Genomic DNA, 23,474 nt, shown 5'->3' on the forward strand with positions numbered 1-23,474 from the left:
CTGCGTACAAGAAAACCAGGAATCCTAACTGCTAGACCATATGGGAACTGGCCAGCTTTAACTGGCCACAAGCTTGTGGGCCACTTTCCATAAATGTGGCCAGTGTGGGCGCAGGGTTTTGTAGTGGCCTGTTGCTTTTGGTGTGTGACTGTAACAATGTGATAATAATTTGGCAATACAAGAATCATCCGAAGGGACGGTTTACTGAAATATATAGTGTTGCATGCATTCAAGGGACATGTTTGTTGACTCACACATGGTTCAGTGTTTTGGCCAGAATCCTGTGATTGCTGAATTTATACCTCGAACTGGTAATTAAGGTCTTGTCCAGGTGAAAATACTTGTGTCATGCATCTGAAAACACACATGGCAACCGTTATCTAGAGGAAAAACTGCCTATCGTCGGTTTGTCAAGGTACAAAACTGACATGTTGTGAGGTTAATAATGAAAGTGAGACCAATTTTTAATCCGCAAAATTGCTGATTATTCGTTCGTTCAGTTTAATGCAGATTACAAATTATTCTCAATGTCCAGGTGGCAATTAGTGATAAGGCTTCAAAATGGCAAGCCTGTGACATCAAAACCACATGGCATTGCACCCTTCAAAGTAGTAAAGCGGTTACAGAGTAGCGATGAAATTGTTCTTTCTAGAATCAACTGGCCCACCAGCCTGCATTTTGTGAGACGAATGGCAATACCAAAGCATGTCCGTGTCTCCCCTAGACATCGGAATGGGTGTGCAGAATGTGCCTTTTTTTGGAAAAAATAGAAGAATGCCTAGAGAGTTGCCTTTTCTTTTGGACTTTGGAGAAAAAAAACACAACAACAAAATAAGCCGGAGAAAAACAAGCACAGAGCGAGCCAGCCAGGAGTAGAACCTAGAATCTTCTGATCCGTAGTCAGACGCGTTATCCATTGCGCCACTGGCCCACCAAAAGTAAAGACCCCTGATTGTTACAGACTTGTTGGTTTTCGATGTGACGGTGGCAAGCATTGATGTCTGCTGATTCTCACCTTGTTACCAGGAGAACAGACTACCAGCCCTCCAGCCCTCCAGCCCACCAGCCCAGCAGCCCACGAGCCTTCCAGCCCACCATCCCTCCCTGGTGGTCTAGTGGTTAGGATTCGGCGCTCTCACCGCCGCGGCCCGGGTTCGATTCCCGGTCAGGGAAAGCTCTTTTGCCTTCCAATTGTGGACTGCGAATTCAAGCTCTGCTGACAGCTGTGAGAAAGCCAGCTCCAAGCCAAAACATTGGTGGGAACATGAAAAAAACACCTCCTTCGAGCCGGAGTTGAACCAGCGACCTAAGGATGGCCAACACTCCAACCTACAGTCCTCCGCTCTACCAGCTGAGCTATCGAAGAGGCTAAGGGCTAGTCAGAACCTCGACATATCAGGGTTCTGTAGCTCTACTGCTGGCCAAAAAGTCACTTCTGGTGCAGGAAGATTTGCTGGATTTTTGAGGAGGGAAGCAAAAAGGAGCATGCATTCCCATACCGGGAGTTGAACCCGGGCCGCCTGGGTGAAAACCAGGAATCCTAACCGCTAGACCATATGGGATCTGGACACTTTAAACTGGCCATGGGCTTCTGGCGCACTTTCCATACATGTGGTCAGCGTGGGCGCAGGACCTTGTAGTGGCCTGTTGCTTTAGTTCTGTGACTGTAACAAAGTGATAATAATTTGGCAAAACAAGAATTATCCAAAAGGACGGTTTTCTGAATTATATAGTGTTGTATGCATTCAGGGAATCTGTTTTTTCACTCAACCCGGGGGTTCAGTGTATTTGGGCAGATTCCTGTGATTGCAGAATTGATTCCTCAAACTGGTAATTAAGCTCTTGTCCAAGTGAAAATACTCGTGTCATCCATTTGAAAACACACACGGCAACCTTTATCTAGAGGAAAAACTGGAGTCAACCCCTGGCTGCGTACGAGAAAACCAGGAATCCTAACTGCTAGACCATATGGGAACTGGCCAGCTTTAACTGGCCACAAGCTTGTGGGCCACTTTCCATAAATGTGGCCAGTGTGGGCGCAGGGTTTTGTAGTGGCCTGTTGCTTTTGGTGTGTGACTGTAACAATGTGATAATAATTTGGCAATACAAGAATCATCCGAAGGGACGGTTTACTGAAATATATAGTGTTGCATGCATTCAAGGGACATGTTTGTTGACTCACACATGGTTCAGTTTTTTGGCCAGAATCCTGTGATTGCTGAATTTATACCTCGAACTGGTAATTAAGGTCTTGTCCAGGTGAAAATACTTGTGTCATGCATCTGAAAACACACATGGCAACCGTTATCTAGAGGAAAAACTGCCTATCGTCGGTCTGTCAAGGTACAAAACTGACATGTTGTGAGGTTAATAATGAAAGTGAGACCAATTTTTAATATGCTGATTATTCGCTCGTTCAGTTTAATGCAGATTACAAATTATTCTCAATGTCCAGGTGGCAATTAGTGATAAGGCTTCAAAATGGCAAGCCTGTGACATCAAAACCACATGGCATTGCACCCTTCAAAGTAGTAAAGCGGTTACAGAGTAGCGATGAAATTGTTCATTCTAGAATCAACTGGCCCACCAGCCTGCATTTTGTGAGACGAATGGCAATACCAAAGCATGTCCGTGTCTCCCCTAGACATCGGAATGGGTGTGCAGAATGTGCCTTTTTTTGGAAAAAATAGAAGAATGCCTAGAGAGTTGCCTTTTCTTTTGGACTTTGGAGAAAAAAAAACACAACAACAAAATAAGCCGGAGAAAAACAAGCACAGAGCGAGCCAGCCAGGAGTCGAACCTAGAATCTTCTGATCCGTAGTCAGACGTGTTATCCATTGCGCCACTGGCCCACCAAAAGTAAAGACCCCCGATTGTTACAGACTTGTTGGTTTTCGATGTGACGGTGGCAAGCATTGATGTCTGCTCATTCTCACCTTGTTATCAGGAGAACAGACTACCAGCCCTCCAGCCCTCCAGCCCACCAGCCCAGCAGCCCACGAGCCTTCCAGCCCACCATCCCTCCCTGGTGGTCTAGTGGTTAGGATTCGGCGCTCTCACCGCCGCGGCCCGGGTTCGATTCCCGGTCAGGGAAAGCTCTTTTGCCTTCCAATTGTGGACTGCGAATTCAAGCTCTGCTGACAGCTGTGAGAAAGCCAGCTCCAAGCCAAAACATTGGTGGGAACATGAAAAAAACACCTCCTTCGAGCCGGAGTTGAACCAGCGACCTAAGGATGGCCAACACTCCAACCTACAGTCCTCCGCTCTACCAGCTGAGCTATCGAAGGGGCTAAGGGCTAGTCAGAACCTCGACATATCAGGGTTCTGTAGCTCTACTGCTGGCCAAAAAGTCACTTCTGGTGCAGGAAGATTTGCTGGATTTTTGAGGAGGGAAGCAAAAAGGAGCATGCATTCCCATACCGGGAGTTGAACCCGGGCCGCCTGGGTGAAAACCAGGAATCCTAACCGCTAGACCATATGGGATCTGGACACTTTAAACTGGCCATGGGCTTCTGGCGCACTTTCCATACATGTGGTCAGCGTGGGCGCAGGACCTTGTAGTGGCCTGTTGCTTTAGTTCTGTGACTGTAACAAAGTGATAATAATTTGGCAAAACAAGAATTATCCAAAAGGACGGTTTTCTGAATTATATAGTGTTGTATGCATTCAGGGAATCTGTTTTTTCACTCAACCCGGGGGTTCAGTGTATTTGGGCAGATTCCTGTGATTGCAGAATTGATTCCTCAAACTGGTAATTAAGCTCTTGTCCAAGTGAAAATACTCGTGTCATCCATTTGAAAACACACACGGCAACCTTTATCTAGAGGAAAAACTGGAGTCAACCCCTGGCTGCGTACGAGAAAACCAGGAATCCTAACTGCTAGACCATATGGGAACTGGCCAGCTTTAACTGGCCACAAGCTTGTGGGCCACTTTCCATAAATGTGGCCAGTGTGGGCGCAGGGTTTTGTAGTGGCCTGTTGCTTTTGGTGTGTGACTGTAACAATGTGATAATAATTTGGCAATACAAGAATCATCCGAAGGGACGGTTTACTGAAATATATAGTGTTGCATGCATTCAAGGGACATGTTTGTTGACTCACACATGGTTCAGTTTTTTGGCCAGAATCCTGTGATTGCTGAATTTATACCTCGAACTGGTAATTAAGGTCTTGTCCAGGTGAAAATACTTGTGTCATGCATCTGAAAACACACATGGCAACCGTTATCTAGAGGAAAAACTGCCTATCATCGGTCTGTCAAGGTACAAAACTGACATGTTGTGAGGTTAATAATGAAAGTGAGACCAATTTTTAATATGCTGATTATTCGCTCGTTCAGTTTAATGCAGATTACAAATTATTCTCAATGTCCAGGTGGCAATTAGTGATAAGGCTTCAAAATGGCAAGCCTGTGACATCAAAACCACATGGCATTGCACCCTTCAAAGTAGTAAAGCGGTTACAGAGTAGCGATGAAATTGTTCATTCTAGAATCAACTGGCCCACCAGCCTGCATTTTGTGAGACGAATGGCAATACCAAAGCATGTCCGTGTCTCCCCTAGACATCGGAATGAGTGTGCAGAATGTGCCTTTTTTTGGAAAAAATAGAAGAATGCCTAGAGAGTTGCCTTTTCTTTTGGACTTTGGAGAAAAAAAAACACAACAACAAAATAAGCCGGAGAAAAACAAGCACAGAGCGAGCCAGCCAGGAGTCGAACCTAGAATCTTCTGATCCGTAGTCAGACGTGTTATCCATTGCGCCACTGGCCCACCAAAAGTAAAGACCCCCGATTGTTACAGACTTGTTGGTTTTCGATGTGACGGTGGCAAGCATTGATGTCTGCTCATTCTCACCTTGTTATCAGGAGAACAGACTACCAGCCCTCCAGCCCTCCAGCCCACCAGCCCAGCAGCCCACGAGCCCTCCAGCCCACCATCCCTCCCTGGTGGTCTAGTGGTTAGGATTCGGCGCTCTCACCGCCGCGGCCCGGGTTCGATTCCCGGTCAGGGAAAGCTCTTTTGCCTTCCAATTGTGGACTGCGAATTCAAGCTCTGCTGACAGCTGTGAGAAAGCCAGCTCCAAGCCAAAACATTGGTGGGAACATGAAAAAAACACCTCCTTCGAGCCGGAGTTGAACCAGCGACCTAAGGATGGCCAACACTCCAACCTACAGTCCTCCGCTCTACCAGCTGAGCTATCGAAGGGGCTAAGGGCTAGTCAGAACCTCGACATATCAGGGTTCTGTAGCTCTACTGCTGGACAAAAAGTCACTTCTGGTGCAGGAAGATTTGCTGGATCAGAACCTCGACATATCAGGGTTCTGTAGCTCTACTGCTGGCCAAAAAGTCACTTCTGGTGCAGGAAGATTTGCTGGATTTTTGAGGAGGGAAGCAAAAAGGAGCATGCATTCCCATACCGGGAGTTGAACCCGGGCCGCCTGGGTGAAAACCAGGAATCCTAACCGCTAGACCATATGGGATTTGGACACTTTAAACTGGCCATGGGCTTCTGGCGCACTTTCCATACATGTGGTCAGCGTGGGCGCAGGACCTTGTAGTGGCCTGGTGCTTTAGTTCTGTGACTGTAACAATGTGATAATAATTTGGCAAAACAAGAATTATGCAAAAGGACGGTTTTCTGAATTATATAGTGTTGTATGCATTCAGGGAATCTGTTTTTTCACTCAACCCGGGGGTTCAGTGTATTTGGGCAGATTCCTGTGATTGCAGAATTGATTCCTAAAACTGGTAATTAAGCTCTTGTCCAAGTGAAAATACTCGTGTCATCCATTTGAAAACACACATGGCAACCGTTATCTAGAGGAAAAACTGCCTATCGTCGGTCTGTCAAGGTACAAAACTGACATTTTGTGAGGTTAATAATGAAAGTGAGACCAATTTTTAATATGCTGATTATTCGCTCGTTCAGTTTAATGCAGATTACAAATTATTCTCAATGTCCAGGTGGCAATTAGTGATAAGGCTTCAAAATGGCAAGCCTGTGACATCAAAACCACATGGCATTGCACCCTTCAAAGTAGTAAAGCGGTTACAGAGTAGCGATTAAATTGTTCATTCTAGAATCAACTGGCCCACCAGCCAGCATTTTGTGAGATGAATGGCAATACCAAAGCATGTCCGTGTCTCCCCTAGACATCGGAATGGGTGTGCAGAATGTGCCTTTTTTTGGAAAAAATAGAAGAATGCCTAGAGAGTTGCCTTTTCTTTTGGACTTTGGAGAAAAAAAACACAACAACAAAATAAGCCGGAGAAAAACAAGCACAGAGCGAGCCAGCCAGGAGTCGAACCTAGAATCTTCTGATCCGTAGTCAGACGCGTTATCCATTGCGCCACTGGCCCACCATTAGTAAAGACCCCCGATTGTTACAGACTTGTTGGTTTTCGATGTGACGATGGCAAGCATTGATGTCTGCTCATTCTCACCTTGTTATCAGGAGAACAGACTACCAGCCCTCCAGCCCACCAGCCCACCAGCCCACGAGCCCTCCAGCCCTCCTGCCCACCAGCCCACCAGCCCACGAGCCCTCCAGCCCTCCCTGGTGGTCTAGTGGTTAGGATTCGGCGCTCTCACCGCCGCGGCCCGGGTTCGATTCCCGGTCAGGGAAAGCTCTTTTGCCTTCCAATTGTGGACTGCGAATTCAAGCTCTGCTGACAGCTGTGAGAAAGCAAGCTCCAAGCCAAAACATTGGTGGGAACATGAAAAAAACACCTCCTTCGAGCCGGAGTTGAACCAGCGACCTAAGGATGGCCAACACTCCAACCTACAGTCCTCCGCTCTACCAGCTGAGCTATCGAAGGGGCTAAGGGCTAGTCAGAACCTCGACATATCAGGGTTCTGTAGCTCTACTGCTGGCCAAAAAGTCACTTCTGGTGCAGGAAGATTTGCTGGATTTTTGAGGAGGGAAGCAAAAAGGAGCATGCATTCCCATACCGGGAGTTGAACCCGGGCCGCCTGGGTGAAAACCAGGAATCCTAACCGCTAGACCATATGGGATCTGAACACTTTAAACTGGCCATGGGCTTCTGGCGCACTTTCCATACATGTGGTCAGCGTGGGCGCAGGACCTTGTAGTGGCCTGTTGCTTTAGTTCTGTGACTGTAACAATGTGATAATAATTTGGCAAAACAAGAATTATCCAAAAGGACGGTTTTCTGAATTATATAGTGTTGTATGCATTCAGGGAATCTGTTTTTTCACTCAACCCGGGGGTTCAGTGTATTTGGGCAGATTCCTGTGATTGCAGAATTGATTCCTCAAACTGGTAATTAAGCTCTTGTCCAAGTGAAAATACTCGTGTCATCCATTTGAAAACACACATGGCAACCTTTATCTAGAGGAAAAACTGGAGTCAACCCCTGGCTGCGTACAAGAAAACCAGGAATCCTAACTGCTAGACCATATGGGAACTGGCCAGCTTTAACTGGCCACAAGCTTGTGGGCCACTTTCCATAAATGTGGCCAGTGTGGGCGCAGGGTTTTGTAGTGGCCTGTTGCTTTTGGTGTGTGACTGTAACAATGTGATAATAATTTGGCAATACAAGAATCATCCGAAGGGACGGTTTACTGAAATATATAGTGTTGCATGCATTCAAGGGACATGTTTGTTGACTCACACAAGGTTCAGTTTTTTGGCCAGAATCCTGTGATTGCTGAATTTATACCTCGAACTGGTAATTAAGGTCTTGTCCAGGTGAAAATACTTGTGTCATGCATCTGAAAACACACATGGCAACCGTTATCTAGAGGAAAAACAGCCTATCGTCGGTCTGTCAAGGTACAAAACTGACATGTTGTGAGTTTAATAATGAAAGTGAGACCAATTTTTAATATGCTGATTATTCGCTCGTTCAGTTTAATGCAGATTACAAATTATTCTCAATGTCCAGGTGGCAATTAGTGATAAGGCTTCAAAATGGCAAGCCTGTGACATCAAAACCACATGGCATTGCACCCTTCAAAGTAGTAAAGCGGTTACAGAGTAGCGATGAAATTGTTCTTTCTAGAATCAACTGGCCCACCAGCCTGCATTTTGTGAGACGAATGGCAATACCAAAGCATGTCCGTGTCTCCCCTAGACATCGGAATGGGTGTGCAGAATGTGCCTTTTTTTGGAAAAAATAGAAGAATGCCTAGAGAGTTGCCTTTTCTTTTGGACTTTGGAGAAAAAAAACACAACAACAAAATAAGCCATAGAAAAACAAGCACAGAGCGAGCCAGCCAGGAGTCAAACCTAGAATCTTCTGATCCGTAGTCAGACGCGTTATCCATTGCGCCACTGGCCCACCATTAGTAAAGACCCCCGATTGTTACAGACTTGTTGGTTTTCGATGTGACGGTGGCAAGAATTGATGTCTGCTCATTCTCACCTTGTTATCAGGAGAACAGACTACCAGCCCTCCAGCCCACCAGCCCACCAGCCCACAAGCCCACGAGCACTCCAGCCCTCCTGCCCACCAGCCCACGAGCCCTCCAGCCCACCATCCATCCCTGGTGGTCTAGTGGTTAGGATTCAGCGCTCTCACCGCCGCGGCCCGGGTTCGATTCCCGGTCAGGGAAAGCTCTTTTGCCTTCCAATTGTGGACTGCGAATTCAAGCTCTGCTGACAGCTGTGAGAAAGCCAGCTCCAAGCCAAAACATTGGTGGGAACATGAAAAAAACACCTCCTTCGAGCCGGAGTTGAACCAGCGACCTAAGGATGGCCAACACTCCAACCTACAGTCCTCCGCTCTACCAGCTGAGCTATCGAAGGGGCTAAGGGCTAGTCAGAACCTCGACATATCAGGGTTCTGTAGCTCTACTGCTGGCCAAAAAGTCACTTCTGGTGCAGGAAGATTTGCTGGATCAGAACCTCGACATATCAGGGTTCTGTAGCTCTACTGCTGGCCAAAAAGTCACTTCTGGTGCAGGAAGATTTGCGGGATTTTTGAGGAGGGAAGCAAAAAGGAGCATGCATTCCCATACCGGGAGTTGAACCCGGGCCGCCTGGGTGAAAACCAGGAATCCTAACCGCTAGACCATTTGGGATTTGGACACTTTATACTGGCCATGGGCTTCTGGCGCACTTTCCATACATGTGGTCAGCGTGGGCGCAGGACCTTGTAGTGGCCTGTTGCTTTAGTTCTGTGACTGTAACAATGTGATAATAATTTGGCAAAACAAGAATTATCCAAAAGGACGGTTTTCTGAATTATATAGTGTTGTATGCATTCAGGGAATCTGTTTTTTCACTCAACCCGGGGGTTCAGTGTATTTGGGCAGATTCCTGTGATTGCAGAATTGATTCCTCAAACTGGTAATTAAGCTCTTGTCCAAGTGAAAATACTCCTGTCATCCATTTGAAAACACACACGGCAACCTTTATCTAGAGGAAAAACTGGAGTCAACCCCTGGCTGCGTACGAGAAAACCAGGAATCCTAACTGCTAGACCATATGGGAACTGGCCAGCTTTAACTGGCCACAAGCTTGTGGGCCACTTTCCATAAATGTGGCCAGTGTGGGCGCAGGGTTTTGTAGTGGCCTGTTGCTTTTGGTGTGTGACTGTAACAATGTGATAATAATTTGGCAATACAAGAATCATCCGAAGGGACGGTTTACTGAAATATATAGTGTTGCATGCATTCAAGGGACATGTTTGTTGACTCACACATGGTTCAGTTTTTTGGCCAGAATCCTGTGATTGCTGAATTTATACCTCGAACTGGTAATTAAGGTCTTGTCCAGGTGAAAATACTTGTGTCATGCATCTGAAAACACACATGGCAACCGTTATCTAGAGGAAAAACTGCCTATCGTCGGTCTGTCAAGGTACAAAACTGACATGTTGTGAGGTTAATAATGAAAGTGAGACCAATTTTTAATATGCTGATTATTCGCTCGTTCAGTTTAATGCAGATTACAAATTATTCTCAATGTCCAGGTGGCAATTAGTGATAAGGCTTCAAAATGGCAAGCCTGTGACATCAAAACCACATGGCATTGCACCCTTCAAAGTAGTAAAGCGGTTACAGAGTAGCGATGAAATTGTTCATTCTAGAATCAACTGGCCCACCAGCCTGCATTTTGTGAGACGAATGGCAATACCAAAGCATGTCCGTGTCTCCCCTAGACATCGGAATGGGTGTGCAGAATGTGCCTTTTTTTGGAAAAAATAGAAGAATGCCTAGAGAGTTGCCTTTTCTTTTGGACTTTGGAGAAAAAAAACACAACAACAAAATAAGCCGGAGAAAAACAAGCACAGAGCGAGCCAGCCAGGAGTCGAACCTAGAATCTTCTGATCCGTAGTCAGATGCGTTATCCATTGCGCCACTGGCCCAACAAAAGTAAAGGCCCCCGATTGTTACAGACTTGTTGGTTTTCGATGTGACGGTGGCAAGCATTGATGTCTGCTCATTCTCACCTTGTTATCAGGAGAACAGACTACCAGCCCTCCAGCCCTCCAGCCCACCAGCCCAGCAGCCCACGAGCCCTCCAGCCCACCATCCCTCCCTGGTGGTCTAGTGGTTAGGATTCGGCGCTCTCACCGCCGCGGCCCGGGTTCGATTCCCGGTCAGGGAAAGCTCTTTTGCCTTCCAATTGTGGACTGCGAATTCAAGCTCTGCTGACAGCTGTGAGAAAGCCAGCTCCAAGCCAAAACATTGGTGGGAACATGAAAAAAACACCTCCTTCGAGCCGGAGTTGAACCAGCGACCTAAGGATGGCCAACACTCCAACCTACAGTCCTCCGCTCTACCAGCTGAGCTATCGAAGGGGCAAAGGGCTAGTCAGAACCTCGACCTATCAGGGTTCTGTAGCTCTACTGCTGGCCAAAAAGTCACTTCTGGTGCAGGAAGATTTGCTGGATTTTTGAGGAGGGAAGCAAAAAGGAGCATGCATTCCCATACCGGGAGTTGAACCCGGGCCGCCTGGGTGAACACCAGGAATCCTAACCGCTAGACCGTATGGGCTTTGGACACTTTAAACTGGCCATGGGCTTCTGGCGCACTTTCCATACATGTGGTCAGCGTGGGCGCAGGACCTTGTAGTGGCCTGTTGCTTTAGTTCTGGGACTGTAACAATGTGATAATAATTTGGCAAAACAAGAATTATCCAAAAGGACGGTTTTCTGAATTATATAGTGTTGTATGCATTCAGGGAATCTGTTTTTTCACTCAACCCGGGGGTTCAGTGTATTTGGGCAGATTCCTGTGATTGCAGAATTGATTCCTCAAACTGGTAATTAAGCTCTTGTCCAAGTGAAAATACTCGTGTCATCCATTTGAAAACACACACGGCAACCTTTATCTAGAGGAAAAACTGGAGTCAACCCCTGGCTGCGTACAAGAAAACCAGGAATCCTAACTGCTAGACCATATGGGAACTGGCCAGCTTTAACTGGCCACAAGCTTGTGGGCCACTTTCCATAAATGTGGCCAGTGTGGGCGCAGGGTTTTGTAGTGGCCTGTTGCTTTTGGTGTGTGACTGTAACAATGTGATAATAATTTGGCAATACAAGAATCATCCGAAGGGACGGTTTACTGAAATATATAGTGTTGCATGCATTCAAGGGACATGTTTGTTGACTCACACATGGTTCAGTTTTTTGGCCAGAATCCTGTGATTGCTGAATTTATACCTCGAACTGGTAATTAAGGTCTTGTCCAGGTGAAAATACTTGTGTCATGCATCTGAAAACACACATGGCAACCGTTATCTAGAGGAAAAACTGCCTATCGTCGGTCTGTCAAGGTACAAAACTGACATGTTGTGAGGTTAATAATGAAAGTGAGACCAATTTTTAATCCGCAAAATTGCTGATTATTCGCTCGTTCAGTTTAATGCAGATTACAAATTATTCTCAATGTCCAGGTGGCAATTAGTGATAAGGCTTCAAAATGGCAAGCCTGTGACATCAAAACCACATGGCATTGCACCCTTCAAAGTAGTAAAGCGGTTACAGAGTAGCGATGAAATTGTTCTTTCTAGAATCAACTGGCCCACCAGCCTGCATTTTGTGAGACGAATGGCAATACCAAAGCATGTCCGTGTCTCCCCTAGACATCGGAATGGGTGTGCAGAATGTGCCTTTTTTTGGAAAAAATAGAAGAATGCCTAGAGAGTTGCCTTTTCTTTTGGACTTTGGAGAAAAAAAACACAACAACAAAATAAGCCGGAGAAAAACAAGCACAGAGCGAGCCAGCCAGGAGTAGAACCTAGAATCTTCTGATCCGTAGTCAGACGCGTTATCCATTGCGCCACTGGCCCACCAAAAGTAAAGACCCCTGATTGTTACAGACTTGTTGGTTTTCGATGTGACGGTGGCAAGCATTGATGTCTGCTCATTCTCACCTTGTTATCAGGAGAACAGACTACCAGCCCTCCAGCCCTCCAGCCCACCAGCCCAGCAGCCCACGAGCCTTCCAGCCCACCATCCCTCCCTGGTGGTCTAGTGGTTAGGATTCGGCGCTCTCACCGCCGCGGCCCGGGTTCGATTCCCAGTCAGGGAAAGCTCTTTTGCCTTCCAATTGTGGACTGCGAATTCAAGCTCTGCTGACAGCTGTGAGAAAGCCAGCTCCAAGCCAAAACATTGGTGGGAACATGAAAAAAACACCTCCTTCGAGCCGGAGTTGAACCAGCGACCTAAGGATGGCCAACACTCCAACCTACAGTCCTCCGCTCTACCAGCTGAGCTATCGAAGGGGCTAAGGGCTAGTCAGAACCTCGACATATCAGGGTTCTGTAGCTCTACTGCTGGCCAAAAAGTCACTTCTGGTGCAGGAAGATTTGCTGGATTTTTGAGGAGGGAAGCAAAAAGGAGCATGCATTCCCATACCGGGAGTTGAACCCGGGCCGCCTGGGTGAAAACCAGGAATCCTAACCGCTAGACCATATGGGATCTGGACACTTTAAACTGGCCATGGGCTTCTGGCGCACTTTCCATACATGTGGTCAGCGTGGGCGCAGGACCTTGTAGTGGCCTGTTGCTTTAGTTCTGTGACTGTAACAAAGTGATAATAATTTGGCAAAACAAGAATTATCCAAAAGGACGGTTTTCTGAATTATATAGTGTTGTATGCATTCAGGGAATCTGTTTTTTCACTCAACCCGGGGGTTCAGTGTATTTGGGCAGATTCCTGTGATTGCAGAATTGATTCCTCAAACTGGTAATTAAGCTCTTGTCCAAGTGAAAATACTCGTGTCATCCATTTGAAAACACACACGGCAACCTTTATCTAGAGGAAAAACTGGAGTCAACCCCTGGCTGCGTACGAGAAAACCAGGAATCCTAACTGCTAGACCATATGGGAACTGGCCAGCTTTAACTGGCCACAAGCTTGTGGGCCACTTTCCATAAATGTGGCCAGTGTGGGCGCAGGGTTTTGTAGTGGCCTGTTGCTTTTGGTGTGTGACTGTAACAATGTGATAATAATTTGGCAATACAAGAATCATCCGAAGGGACGGTTTACTGAAATATATAGTGTTGCATGCATTCAAGGGACATGTTTGTTGACTCACACAAGGTTCAGTTTTTTGGCCAGAATCCTGTGATTGCTGAATTTATACCTCGAACTGGTAATTAAGGTCTTGTCCAGGTGAAAATACTTGTGTCATGCATCTGAAAACACACATGGCAACCGTTATCTAGAGGAAAAACTGCCTATCGTCGGTCTGTCAAGGTACAAAACTGACATGTTGTGAGGTTAATAATGAAAGTGAGACCAATTTTTAATATGCTGATTATTCGCTCGTTCAGTTTAATGCAGATTACAAATTATTCTCAATGTCCAGGTGGCAATTAGTGATAAGGCTTCAAAATGGCAAGCCTGTGACATCAAAACCACATGGCATTGCACCCTTCAAAGTAGTAAAGCGGTTACAGAGTAGCAATGAAATTGTTCATTCTAGAATCAACTGGCCCACCAGCCTGCATTTTGTGAGACGAATGGCAATACCAAAGCATGTCCGTGTCTCCCCTAGACATCGGAATGGGTGTGCAGAATGTGCCTTTTTTTGGAAAAAATAGAAGAATGCCTAGAGAGTTGCCTTTTGTTTTGGACTTTGGAGAAAAAAAACACAACAACAAAATAAGCCGGAGAAAAACAAGCACAGAGCGAGCCAGCCAGGAGTCGAACCTAGAATCTTCTGATCCGTAGTCAGACGCGTTATCCATTGCGCCACTGGCCCACCAAAAGTAAAGACCCCCGATTGTTACAGACTTGTTGGTTTTCGATGTGACGGTGGCAAGCATTGATGTCTGCTCATTCTCACCTTGTTATCAGAAGAACAGACTACCAGCCCTCCAGCCCTCCAGCCCACCAGCCCAGCAGCCCACCATCCCTCCCTGGTGGTCTAGTGGTTAGGATTCGGCGGTCTCACCGCCGCGGCCAGGGTTCGATTCCCGGTCAGGGAAAGCTCTTTTGCCTTCCAATTGTGGACTGCGAATTCAAGCTCTGCTGACAGCTGTGAGAAAGCCAGCTCCAAGCCAAAACATTGGTGGGAACATGAAAAAAACACCTCATTCGAGCCGGAGTTGAACCAGCGACCTAAGGATGGCCAACACTCCAACCTACAGTCCTCCGCTCTACCAGCTGAGCTATCGAAGGGGCTAAGGGCTAGTCAGAACCTCGACATATCAGGGTTCTGTAGCTCTACTGCTGGCCAAAAAGTCACTTCTGGTGCAGGAAGATTTGCTGGATTTTTGAGGAGGGAAGCAAAAAGGAGCATGCATTCCCATACTGGGAGTTGAACCCGGGCCGCCTGGGTGAAAACCAGGAATCCTAACCGCTAGACCATATGGGATTTGGACACTTTAAACTGGCCATGGGCTTCTGGCGCACTTTCCATACATGTGGTCAGCGTGGGCGCAGGACCTTGTAGTGGCCTGTTGCTTTAGTTCTGTGACTGTAACAATGTGATGATAATTTGGCAAAACAAGAATTATCCAAAAGGACGGTTTTCTGAATTATATAGTGTTGTATGCATTCAGGGAATCTGTTTTTTCACTCAACCCGGGGGTTCAGTGTATTTGGGCAGATTTCTGTGATTGCAGAATTGATTCCTCAAACTGGTAATTAAGCTCTTGTCCAAGTGAAAATACTCGTGTCATCCATTTGAAAACACACACGGCAACCTTTATCTAGAGGAAAAACTGGAGTCAACCCCTGGCTGCGTACGAGAAAACCAGGAATCCTAACTGCTAGACCATATGGGAACTGGCCAGCTTTAACTGGCCACAAGCTTGTGGGCCACTTTCCATAAATGTGGCCAGTGTGGGCGCAGGGTTTTGTAGTGGCCTGTTGCTTTTGGTGTGTGACTGTAACAATGTGATAATAATTTGGCAATACAAGAATCATCCGAAGGGACGGTTTACTGAAATATATAGTGTTGCATGCATTCAAGGGACATGTTTGTTGACTCACACATGGTTCAGTTTTTTGGCCAGAATCCTGTGATTGCTGAATTTATACCTCGAACTGGTAATTAAGGTCTTGTCCAGGTGAAAATACTTGTGTCATGCATCTGAAAACACACATGGCAACCGTTATCTAGAGGAAAAACTGCCTATCGTCGGTCTGTCAAGGTACAAAACTGACATGTTGTGAGGTTAATAATGAAAGTGAGACCAATTTTTAATATGCTGATTATTCGCTCGTTCAGTTTAATGCAGATTACAAATTATTCTCAATGTCCAGGCGGCAATTAGTGATAAGGCTTCAAAATGGCAAGCCTGTGACATCAAAACCACATGGCATTGCACCCTTCAAAGTAGTAAAGCGGTTACAGAGTAGCGATGAAATTGTTCATTCTAGAATCAACTGGCCCACCAGCCAGCATTTTGTGAGATGAATGGCAATACCAAAGCATGTCCGTGTCTCCCCTAGACATCGGAATGGGTGTGCAGAATGTGCCTTTTTTTGGAAAAAATAGAAGAATGCCTAGAGAGTTGCCTTTTCTTTTGGACTTTGGAGAAAAAAAACACAACAACAAAATAAGCCGGAGAAAAACAAGCACAGAGCAAGCCAGCCAGGAGTCGAACCTAGAATCTTCTGATCCGTAGTCAGACGCGTTATCCATTGCGCCACTGGCCCACCATTAGTAAAGACCCCCGATTGTTACAGACTTGTTGGTTTTCGATGTGACGGTGGCAAGCATTGATGTCTGCTCATTCTCACCTTGTTATCAGGAGAACAGACTACCAGCCCTCCAGCCCACCAGCCCACCAGCCCACCAGCCCACGAGCCCTCCAGCTCTCCTGCCCACCAGCCCACGAGCCCTCCAGCCCACCATCCATCCCTGGTGGTCTAGTGGTTAGGATTCGGCGCTCTCACCGCCGCGGCCCGGGTTCGATTCCCGGTCAGGGAAAGCTCTTTTGCCTTCCAATTGTGGACTGCGAATTCAAGCTCTGCTGACAGCTGTGAGAAAGCCAGCTCCAAGCCAAAACATTGGTGGGAACATGAAAAAAACACCTCCTTCGAGCCGGAGGTGAACCAGCGACCTAAGGATGGCCAACACTCCAACCTACAGTCCTCCGCTCTACCAGCTGAGCTATCGAAGGGGCTAAGGGCTAGTCAGAACCTCGACATATCAGGGTTCTGTAGCTCTACTGCTGGCCAAAAAGTAAAAAAAAAAAAACCAGGAATCCTAACTGCTAGACCATATGGGAACTGGCCAGCTTTAACTGGCCACAAGCTTGTGGGCCACTTTCCATAAATGTGGCCAGTGTGGGCGCAGGGTTTTGTAGTGGCATGTTGCTTTTGGTGTGTGACTGTAACAATGTGATAATAATTTGGCAATACAAGAATCATCCGAAGGGACGGTTTACTGAAATATATAGTGTTGCATGCATTCAAGGGACATGTTTGTTGACTCACACAAGGTTCAGTTTTTTGGCCAGAATCCTGTGATTGCTGAATTTATACCTCGAACTGGTAATTAAGGTCTTGTCCAGGTGAAAATACTTGTGTCATGTCCAGGTGGCAATTAGTGATAAGGCTTCAAAATGGCAAGCCTGTGACATCAAAACCACATGGAATTGCACCCTTCAAAGTAGTAAAGCGGTTACAGAGTAGCGATGAAATTGTTCATTCTAGAATCAACTGGCCCACCAGCCTGCATTTTGTGAGACGAATGGCAATACCAAAGCATGTCCGTGTCTCCCCTAGACATCGGAATGGGTGTGCAGAATGTGCCTTTTTTTGGAAAAAATAGAAGAATGCCTAGAGAGTTGCCTTTTGTTTTGGACTTTGGAGAAAAAAAACACAACAACAAAATAAGCCGGAGAAAAACAAGCACAGAGCGAGCCAGCCAGGAGTCGAACCTAGAATCTTCTGATCCGTAGTCAGACGCGTTATCCATTGCGCCACTGGCCCACCATTGGTAAGGAAACCCGATTGTTACAGACTTGTTGGTTTTCGATGTGACGGTGGCAAGCATTGATGTCTGCTCATTCTCACCTTGTTATCAGGAGAACAGACTACCAGCCCTCCAGCCCACCAGCCCACCAGCCCACGAGCCCTCCAGCCCTCCTGCCCACCAGCCCACGAGCCCTCCAGCCCACGAGCCCTCCAGCCCACCATCCCTCCCTGGTGGTCTAGTGGTTAGGATTCGGCGCTCTCGCCGCCGCGGCCCGGGTTCGATTCCCGGTCAGGGAAAGCTCTTTTGCCTTCCAATTGTGGACTGCGAATTCAAGCTCTGCTGACAGCTGTGAGAAAGCAATCTCCAAGCCAAAACATTGGTGGGAACATGAAAAAAACACCTCCTTCGAGCCGGAGTTGAACCAGCGACCTAAGGATGGCCAACACTCCAACCTACAGTCCTCCGCTCTACCAGCTGAGCTATCGAAGGGGCTAAGGGCTAGTCAGAACCTCGACATATCAGGGTTCTGTAGCTCTACTGCTGGCCAAAAAGTCACTTCTGGTGCAGGAAGATTTGCTGGATCAGAACCTCGACATATCAGGGTTCTGTAGCTCTACTGCTGGCCAAAAAGTCACTTCTGGTGCAGGAAGATTTGCTGGATTTTTGAGGAGGGAAGCAAAAAGGAGCATGCATTCCCATACCGGGAGTTGAAGCCGGGCCGCCTGGGTGAAAACCAGGAATCCTAACCGCTAGACCATATGGGATTTGGACACTTTAAACTGGCCATGGGCTTCTGGCGCACTTTCCATACATGTGGTCAGCGTGGGTGCAGGACCTTGTAGTGGCCTGTTGCTTTAGTTCTGTGACTGTAACAATGTGATAATAATTTGGCAAAACAAGAATTATCCAAAATGACGGTTTTCTGAATTATATAGTGTTGTATGCATTCAGGGAATCTGTTTTTTCACTCAACCCGGGGGTTCAGTGTATTTGGGCAGATTCCTGTGATTGCAGAATTGATTCCTCAAACTGGTAATTAAGCTCTTGTCCAAGTGAAAATACTCGTGTCATCCATTTGAAAACACACACGGCAACCTTTATCTAGAGGAAAAACTGGAGTCAACCCCTGGCTGCGTACGAGAAAACCAGGAATCCTAACTGCTAGACCATATGGGAACTGGCCAGCTTTAACTGGCCACAAGCTTGTGGGCCACTTTCCATAAATGTGGCCAGTGTGGGCGCAGGGTTTTGTAGTGGCCTGTTGCTTTTGGTGTGTGACTGTAACAATGTGATAATAATTTGGCAATACAAGAATCATCCGAAGGGACGGTTTACTGAAATATATAGTGTTGCATGCATTCAAGGGACATGTTTGTTGACTCACACATGGTTCAGTTTTTTTGGCCAGAATCCTGTGATTGCTGAATTTATACCTCGAACTGGTAATTAAGGTCTTGTCCAGGTGAAAATACTTGTGTCATGCATCTGAAAACACACATGGCAACCGTTATCTAGAGGAAAAACTGCCTATCGTCGGTCTGTCAAGGTACAAAACTGACATGTTGTGAGGTTAATAATGAAAGTGAGACCAATTTTTAATATGCTGATTATTCGCTCGTTCAGTTTAATGCAGATTACAAATTATTCTCAATGTCCAGGTGGCAATTAGTGATAAGGCTTCAAAATGGCAAGCCTGTGACATCAAAACCACATGGCATTGCACCCTTCAAAGTAGTAAAGCGGTTACAGAGTAGCGATGAAATTGTTCATTCTAGAATCAACTGGCCCACCAGCCAGCATTTTGTGAGATGAATGGCAATACCAAAGCATGTCCGTGTCTCCCCTAGACATCGGAATGGGTGTGCAGAATGTGCCTTTTTTTGGAAAAAATAGAAGAATGCCTAGAGAGTTGCCTTTTCTTTTGGACTTTGGAGAAAAAAAACACAACAACAAAATAAGCCGGAGAAAAACAAGCACAGAGCGAGCCAGCCAGGAGTCGAACCTAGAATCTTCTGATCCGTAGTCAGACGCGTTATCCATTGCGCCACTGGCCCACCATTAGTAAAGACCCCCGATTGTTACAGACTTGTTGGTTTTCGATGTGACGGTGGCAAGCATTGATGTCTGCTCATTCTCACCTTGTTATCAGGAGAACAGACTACCAGCCCTCCAGCCCACCAGCCCACCAGCCCAGGAGCCCTCCAGCCCTCCTGCCCACCAGCCCACCAGCCCTCCAGCCCACCATCCATCCCTGGTGGTCTAGTGGTTAGGATTCGGCGCTCTCACCGCCGCGGCCCGGGTTCGATTCCCGGTCAGGGAAAGCTCTTTTGCCTTCCAATTGTGGACTGCGAATTCAAGCTCTGCTGACAGCTGTGAGAAAGCCAGCTCCAAGCCAAAACATTGGTGGGAACATGAAAAAAACACCTCCTTCGAGCCGGAGTTGAACCAGCGACCTAAGGATGGCCAACACTCCAACCTACAGTCCTCCGCTCTACCAGCTGAGCTATCGAAGGGTCTAAGGGCTAGTCAGAACCTCGACATATCAGGGTTCTGTAGCTCTACTGCTGGCCAAAAAGTCAAAAAAAAAAAAAACCAGGAATCCTAACCGCTAGACCATATGGGATCTGGACACTTTAAACTGGCCATGGGCTTCTGGCGCACTTTCCATACATGTGGTCAGCGTGGGCGCAGGACCTAGTAGTGGCCTGTTGCTTTAGTTCTGTGACTGTAACAATGTGATAATAATTTGGCAAAACAAGAATTATCCAAAAGGACGGTTTTCTGAATTATATAGTGTTGTATGCATTCAGGGAATCTGTTTTTTCACTCAACCCGGGGGTTCAGTGTATTTGGGCAGATTCCTGTGATTGCAGAATTGATTCCTCAAACTGGTAATTAAGCTCTTGTCCAAGTGAAAATACTCGTGTCATCCATTTGAAAACACACACGGCAACCTTTATCTAGAGGAAAAACTGGAGTCAACCCCTGGCTGCGTACAAGAAAACCAGGAATCCTAACTGCTAGACCATATGGGAACTGGCCAGCTTTAACTGGCCACAAGCTTGTGGGCCACTTTCCATAAATGTGGCCAGTGTGGGCGCAGGGTTTTGTAGTGGCCTGTTGCTTTTGGTGTGTGACTGTAACAATGTGATAATAATTTGGCAATACAAGAATCATCCGAAGGGACGGTTTACTGAAATATATAGTGTTGCATGCATTCAAGGGACATGTTTGTTGACTCGCACATGGTTCAGTTTTTTGGCCAGAATCCTGTGATTGCTGAATTTATACCTCGAACTGGTAATTAAGGTATTGTCCAGGTGAAAATACTTGTGTCATGCATCTGAAAACACACATGGCAACCGTTATCTAGAGGAAAAACTGCCTATCGTCGGTCTGTCAAGGTACAAAACTGACATGTTGTGAGGTTAATAATGAAAGTGAGACCAATTTTTAATCCGCAAAATTGCTGATTATTCGCTCGTTCAGTTTAATGCAGATTACAAATTATTCTCAATGTCCAGGTGGCAATTAGTGATAAGGCTTCAAAATGGCAAGCCTGTGACATCAAAACCACATGGCATTGCACCCTTCAAAGTAGTAAAGCGGTTACAGAGTAGCGATGAAATTGTTCTTTCTAGAATCAACTGGCCCACCAGCCTGCATTTTGTGAGACGAATGGCAATACCAAAGCATGTCCGTGTCTCCCCTAGACATCGGAATGGGTGTGCAGAATGTGCCTTTTTTTGGAAAAAATAGAAGAATGCCTAGAGAGTTGCCTTTTCTTTTGGACTTTGGAGAAAAAAAACACAACAACAAAATAAGCCGGAGAAAAACAAGCACAGAGCGAGCCAGCCAGGAGTCGAACCTAGAATCTTCTGATCCGTAGTCAGACGCGTTATCCATTGCGCCACTGGCCCACCAATAGTAAAGACCCCCGATTGTTACAGACTTGTTGGTTTTCGATGTGACGGTGGCAAGCATTGATGTCTGCTCATTCTCACCTTGTTATCAGGAGAACAGACTACCAGCCCTCCAGCCCACCAGCCCACCAGCCCACGAGCCCTCCAGCCCTCCTGCCCACCAGCCCACGAGCCCTCCAGGCCACCATCCATCCCTGGTGGTCTAGTGGTTAGGATTCGGCGCTCTCACCGCCGCGGCCCGGGTTCGATTCCCGGTCAGGGAAAGCTCTTTTGCCTTCCAATTGTAGACTGCGAATTCAAGCTCTGCTGACAGCTGTGAGAAAGCCAGCTCCAAGCCAAAACATTGGTGGGAACATGAAAAAAACACCTCCTTCGAGCCGGAGTTGAACCAGCGACCTAAGGATTGCCAACACTCCAACCTACAGTCCTCCGCTCTACCAGCTGAGCTATCGAAGGGGCTAAGGGCTAGTCAGAACCTCGACATATCAGGGTTCTGTAGCTCTACTGCTGGCCAAAAAGTCACTTCTGGTGCAGGAAGATTTGCTGGATCAGAACCTCGACATATCAGGGTTCTGTAGCTCTACTGCTGGCCAAAAAGTCACTTCTGGTGCAGGAAGATTTGCTGGATTTTTGAGGAGGGAAGCAAAAAGGAGCATGCATTCCCATACCGGGAGTTGAACCCGGGCCGCCTGGGTGAAAACCAGGAATCCTAACCGCTAGACCATATGGGATTTGGACACTTTAAACTGGCCATGGGCTTCTGGCGCACTTTCCATACATGTGGTCAGCGTGGGCGCAGGACCTTGTAGTGGCCTGTTGCTTTAGTTCTGTGACTGTAACAATGTGATAATAATTTGGCAAAACAAGAATTATCCAAAAGGACGGTTTTCTGAATTATATAGTGTTGTATGCATTCAGGGAATCTGTTTTTTCACTCAACCCGGGGGTTCAGTGTATTTGGGCAGATTCCTGTGATTGCAGAATTGATTCCTCAAACTGGTAATTAAGCTCTTGTCCAAGTGAAAATACTCGTGTCATCCATTTGAAAACACACACGGCAACCTTTATCTAGAGGAAAAACTGGAGTCAACCCCTGGCTGCGTACAAGAAAACCAGGAATCCTAACTGCTAGACCATATGGGAACTGGCCAGCTTTAACTGGCCACAAGCTTGTGGGCCACTTTCCATAAATGTGGCCAGTGTGGGCGCAGGGTCTTGTAGTGGCCTGTTGCTTTTGGTGTGTGACTGTAACAATGTGATAATAATTTGGCAATACAAGAATCATCCGAAGGGACGGTTTACTGAAATATATAGTGTTGCATGCATTCAAGGGACATGTTTGTTGACTCACACATGGTTCAGTTTTTTGGCCAGAATCCTGTGATTGCTGAATTTATACCTCGAACTGGTAATTAAGGTCTTGTCCAGGTGAAAATACTTGTGTCATGCATCTGAAAACACACATGGCAACCGTTATCTAGAGGAAAAACTGCCTATCGTCGGTCTGTCAAGGTACAAAACTGACATGTTGTGAGGTTAATAATGAAAGTGAGACCAATTTTTAATATGCTGATTATTCGCTCGTTCAGTTTAATGCAGATTACAAATTATTCTCAATGTCCAGGTGGCAATTAGTGATAAGGCTTCAAAATGGCAAGCCTGTGACATCAAAACCACATGGCATTGCACCCTTCAAAGTAGTAAAGCGGTTACAGAGTAGCGATGAAATTGTTCTTTCTAGAATCAACTGGCCCACCAGCCTGCATTTTGTGAGACGAATGGCAATACCAAAGCATGTCCGTGTCTCCCCTAGACATCGGAATGGGTGTGCAGAATGTGCCTTTTTTTGGAAAAAATAGAAGAATGCCTAGAGAGTTGCCTTTTCTTTTGGACTTTGGAGAAAAAAAACACAACAACAAAATAAGCCGGAGAAAAACAAGCACAGAGCGAGCCAGCCAGGAGTCGAACCTAGAATCTTCTGATCCGTAGTCAGACGCGTTATCCATTGCGCCACTGGCCCACCATTAGTAAAGACCCCCGATTGTTACAGACTTGTTGGTTTTCGATGTGACGGTGGCAAGCATTGATGTCTGCTCATTCTCACCTTGTTATCAGGAGAACAGACTACCAGCCCTCCAGCCCACCAGCCCACCAGCCCACGAGCCCTCCAGCCCACCATCCATCCCTGGTGGTC

General features: G+C 46.6%; 21 non-coding genes across 21 annotated transcripts; all 21 read right to left on the reverse strand.

Moving 5' to 3' along the window:
* Positions 1-1,490: 1,490 nt before the first annotated feature.
* On the reverse strand, positions 1,491-1,562 carry trnae-uuc (transfer RNA glutamic acid (anticodon UUC)). The gene has a single exon. It is a non-coding gene; the product is annotated as a tRNA-Glu (tRNA).
* Positions 1,563-3,199: 1,637 nt separating this feature from the next.
* On the reverse strand, positions 3,200-3,287 carry trnay-gua (transfer RNA tyrosine (anticodon GUA)). The gene is given in 2 exon segments: positions 3,200-3,235; positions 3,251-3,287. It is a non-coding gene; the product is annotated as a tRNA-Tyr (tRNA).
* A 124-nt stretch (positions 3,288-3,411) lies between these two features.
* On the reverse strand, positions 3,412-3,483 carry trnae-uuc (transfer RNA glutamic acid (anticodon UUC)). The gene has a single exon. It is a non-coding gene; the product is annotated as a tRNA-Glu (tRNA).
* A 1,637-nt stretch (positions 3,484-5,120) lies between these two features.
* Positions 5,121-5,208, reverse strand: trnay-gua (transfer RNA tyrosine (anticodon GUA)). The gene is given in 2 exon segments: positions 5,121-5,156; positions 5,172-5,208. It is a non-coding gene; the product is annotated as a tRNA-Tyr (tRNA).
* A 203-nt stretch (positions 5,209-5,411) lies between these two features.
* On the reverse strand, positions 5,412-5,483 carry trnae-uuc (transfer RNA glutamic acid (anticodon UUC)). Its single transcript has one exon. It is a non-coding gene; the product is annotated as a tRNA-Glu (tRNA).
* An 807-nt stretch (positions 5,484-6,290) lies between these two features.
* On the reverse strand, positions 6,291-6,363 carry trnar-acg (transfer RNA arginine (anticodon ACG)). The gene has a single exon. It is a non-coding gene; the product is annotated as a tRNA-Arg (tRNA).
* A 371-nt stretch (positions 6,364-6,734) lies between these two features.
* trnay-gua (transfer RNA tyrosine (anticodon GUA)) lies at positions 6,735-6,822 on the reverse strand. Its single transcript is given in 2 exon segments — positions 6,735-6,770; positions 6,786-6,822. It is a non-coding gene; the product is annotated as a tRNA-Tyr (tRNA).
* Positions 6,823-6,946: 124 nt separating this feature from the next.
* On the reverse strand, positions 6,947-7,018 carry trnae-uuc (transfer RNA glutamic acid (anticodon UUC)). Its single transcript has one exon. It is a non-coding gene; the product is annotated as a tRNA-Glu (tRNA).
* A 1,668-nt stretch (positions 7,019-8,686) lies between these two features.
* On the reverse strand, positions 8,687-8,774 carry trnay-gua (transfer RNA tyrosine (anticodon GUA)). The gene is given in 2 exon segments: positions 8,687-8,722; positions 8,738-8,774. It is a non-coding gene; the product is annotated as a tRNA-Tyr (tRNA).
* A 1,911-nt stretch (positions 8,775-10,685) lies between these two features.
* On the reverse strand, positions 10,686-10,773 carry trnay-gua (transfer RNA tyrosine (anticodon GUA)). Its single transcript is given in 2 exon segments — positions 10,686-10,721; positions 10,737-10,773. It is a non-coding gene; the product is annotated as a tRNA-Tyr (tRNA).
* A 1,840-nt stretch (positions 10,774-12,613) lies between these two features.
* Positions 12,614-12,701, reverse strand: trnay-gua (transfer RNA tyrosine (anticodon GUA)). The gene is given in 2 exon segments: positions 12,614-12,649; positions 12,665-12,701. It is a non-coding gene; the product is annotated as a tRNA-Tyr (tRNA).
* Positions 12,702-12,825: 124 nt separating this feature from the next.
* trnae-uuc (transfer RNA glutamic acid (anticodon UUC)) lies at positions 12,826-12,897 on the reverse strand. The gene has a single exon. It is a non-coding gene; the product is annotated as a tRNA-Glu (tRNA).
* Positions 12,898-14,113: 1,216 nt separating this feature from the next.
* Positions 14,114-14,186, reverse strand: trnar-acg (transfer RNA arginine (anticodon ACG)). The gene has a single exon. It is a non-coding gene; the product is annotated as a tRNA-Arg (tRNA).
* Positions 14,187-17,298: 3,112 nt separating this feature from the next.
* Positions 17,299-17,371, reverse strand: trnar-acg (transfer RNA arginine (anticodon ACG)). Its single transcript has one exon. It is a non-coding gene; the product is annotated as a tRNA-Arg (tRNA).
* Positions 17,372-17,758: 387 nt separating this feature from the next.
* trnay-gua (transfer RNA tyrosine (anticodon GUA)) lies at positions 17,759-17,846 on the reverse strand. Its single transcript is given in 2 exon segments — positions 17,759-17,794; positions 17,810-17,846. It is a non-coding gene; the product is annotated as a tRNA-Tyr (tRNA).
* Positions 17,847-19,338: 1,492 nt separating this feature from the next.
* Positions 19,339-19,411, reverse strand: trnar-acg (transfer RNA arginine (anticodon ACG)). Its single transcript has one exon. It is a non-coding gene; the product is annotated as a tRNA-Arg (tRNA).
* Positions 19,412-19,782: 371 nt separating this feature from the next.
* trnay-gua (transfer RNA tyrosine (anticodon GUA)) lies at positions 19,783-19,870 on the reverse strand. The gene is given in 2 exon segments: positions 19,783-19,818; positions 19,834-19,870. It is a non-coding gene; the product is annotated as a tRNA-Tyr (tRNA).
* A 1,334-nt stretch (positions 19,871-21,204) lies between these two features.
* Positions 21,205-21,277, reverse strand: trnar-acg (transfer RNA arginine (anticodon ACG)). The gene has a single exon. It is a non-coding gene; the product is annotated as a tRNA-Arg (tRNA).
* Positions 21,278-21,648: 371 nt separating this feature from the next.
* On the reverse strand, positions 21,649-21,736 carry trnay-gua (transfer RNA tyrosine (anticodon GUA)). The gene is given in 2 exon segments: positions 21,649-21,684; positions 21,700-21,736. It is a non-coding gene; the product is annotated as a tRNA-Tyr (tRNA).
* Positions 21,737-21,939: 203 nt separating this feature from the next.
* trnae-uuc (transfer RNA glutamic acid (anticodon UUC)) lies at positions 21,940-22,011 on the reverse strand. Its single transcript has one exon. It is a non-coding gene; the product is annotated as a tRNA-Glu (tRNA).
* A 1,216-nt stretch (positions 22,012-23,227) lies between these two features.
* Positions 23,228-23,300, reverse strand: trnar-acg (transfer RNA arginine (anticodon ACG)). Its single transcript has one exon. It is a non-coding gene; the product is annotated as a tRNA-Arg (tRNA).
* Between the last annotated feature and the right edge of the window lie 174 nt (positions 23,301-23,474).

The sequence above is a fragment of the Carassius gibelio genome, chromosome A11, assembly GCF_023724105.1.
Source record: "Carassius gibelio isolate Cgi1373 ecotype wild population from Czech Republic chromosome A11, carGib1.2-hapl.c, whole genome shotgun sequence".
NCBI lineage: Eukaryota > Metazoa > Chordata > Actinopteri > Cypriniformes > Cyprinidae > Carassius > Carassius gibelio.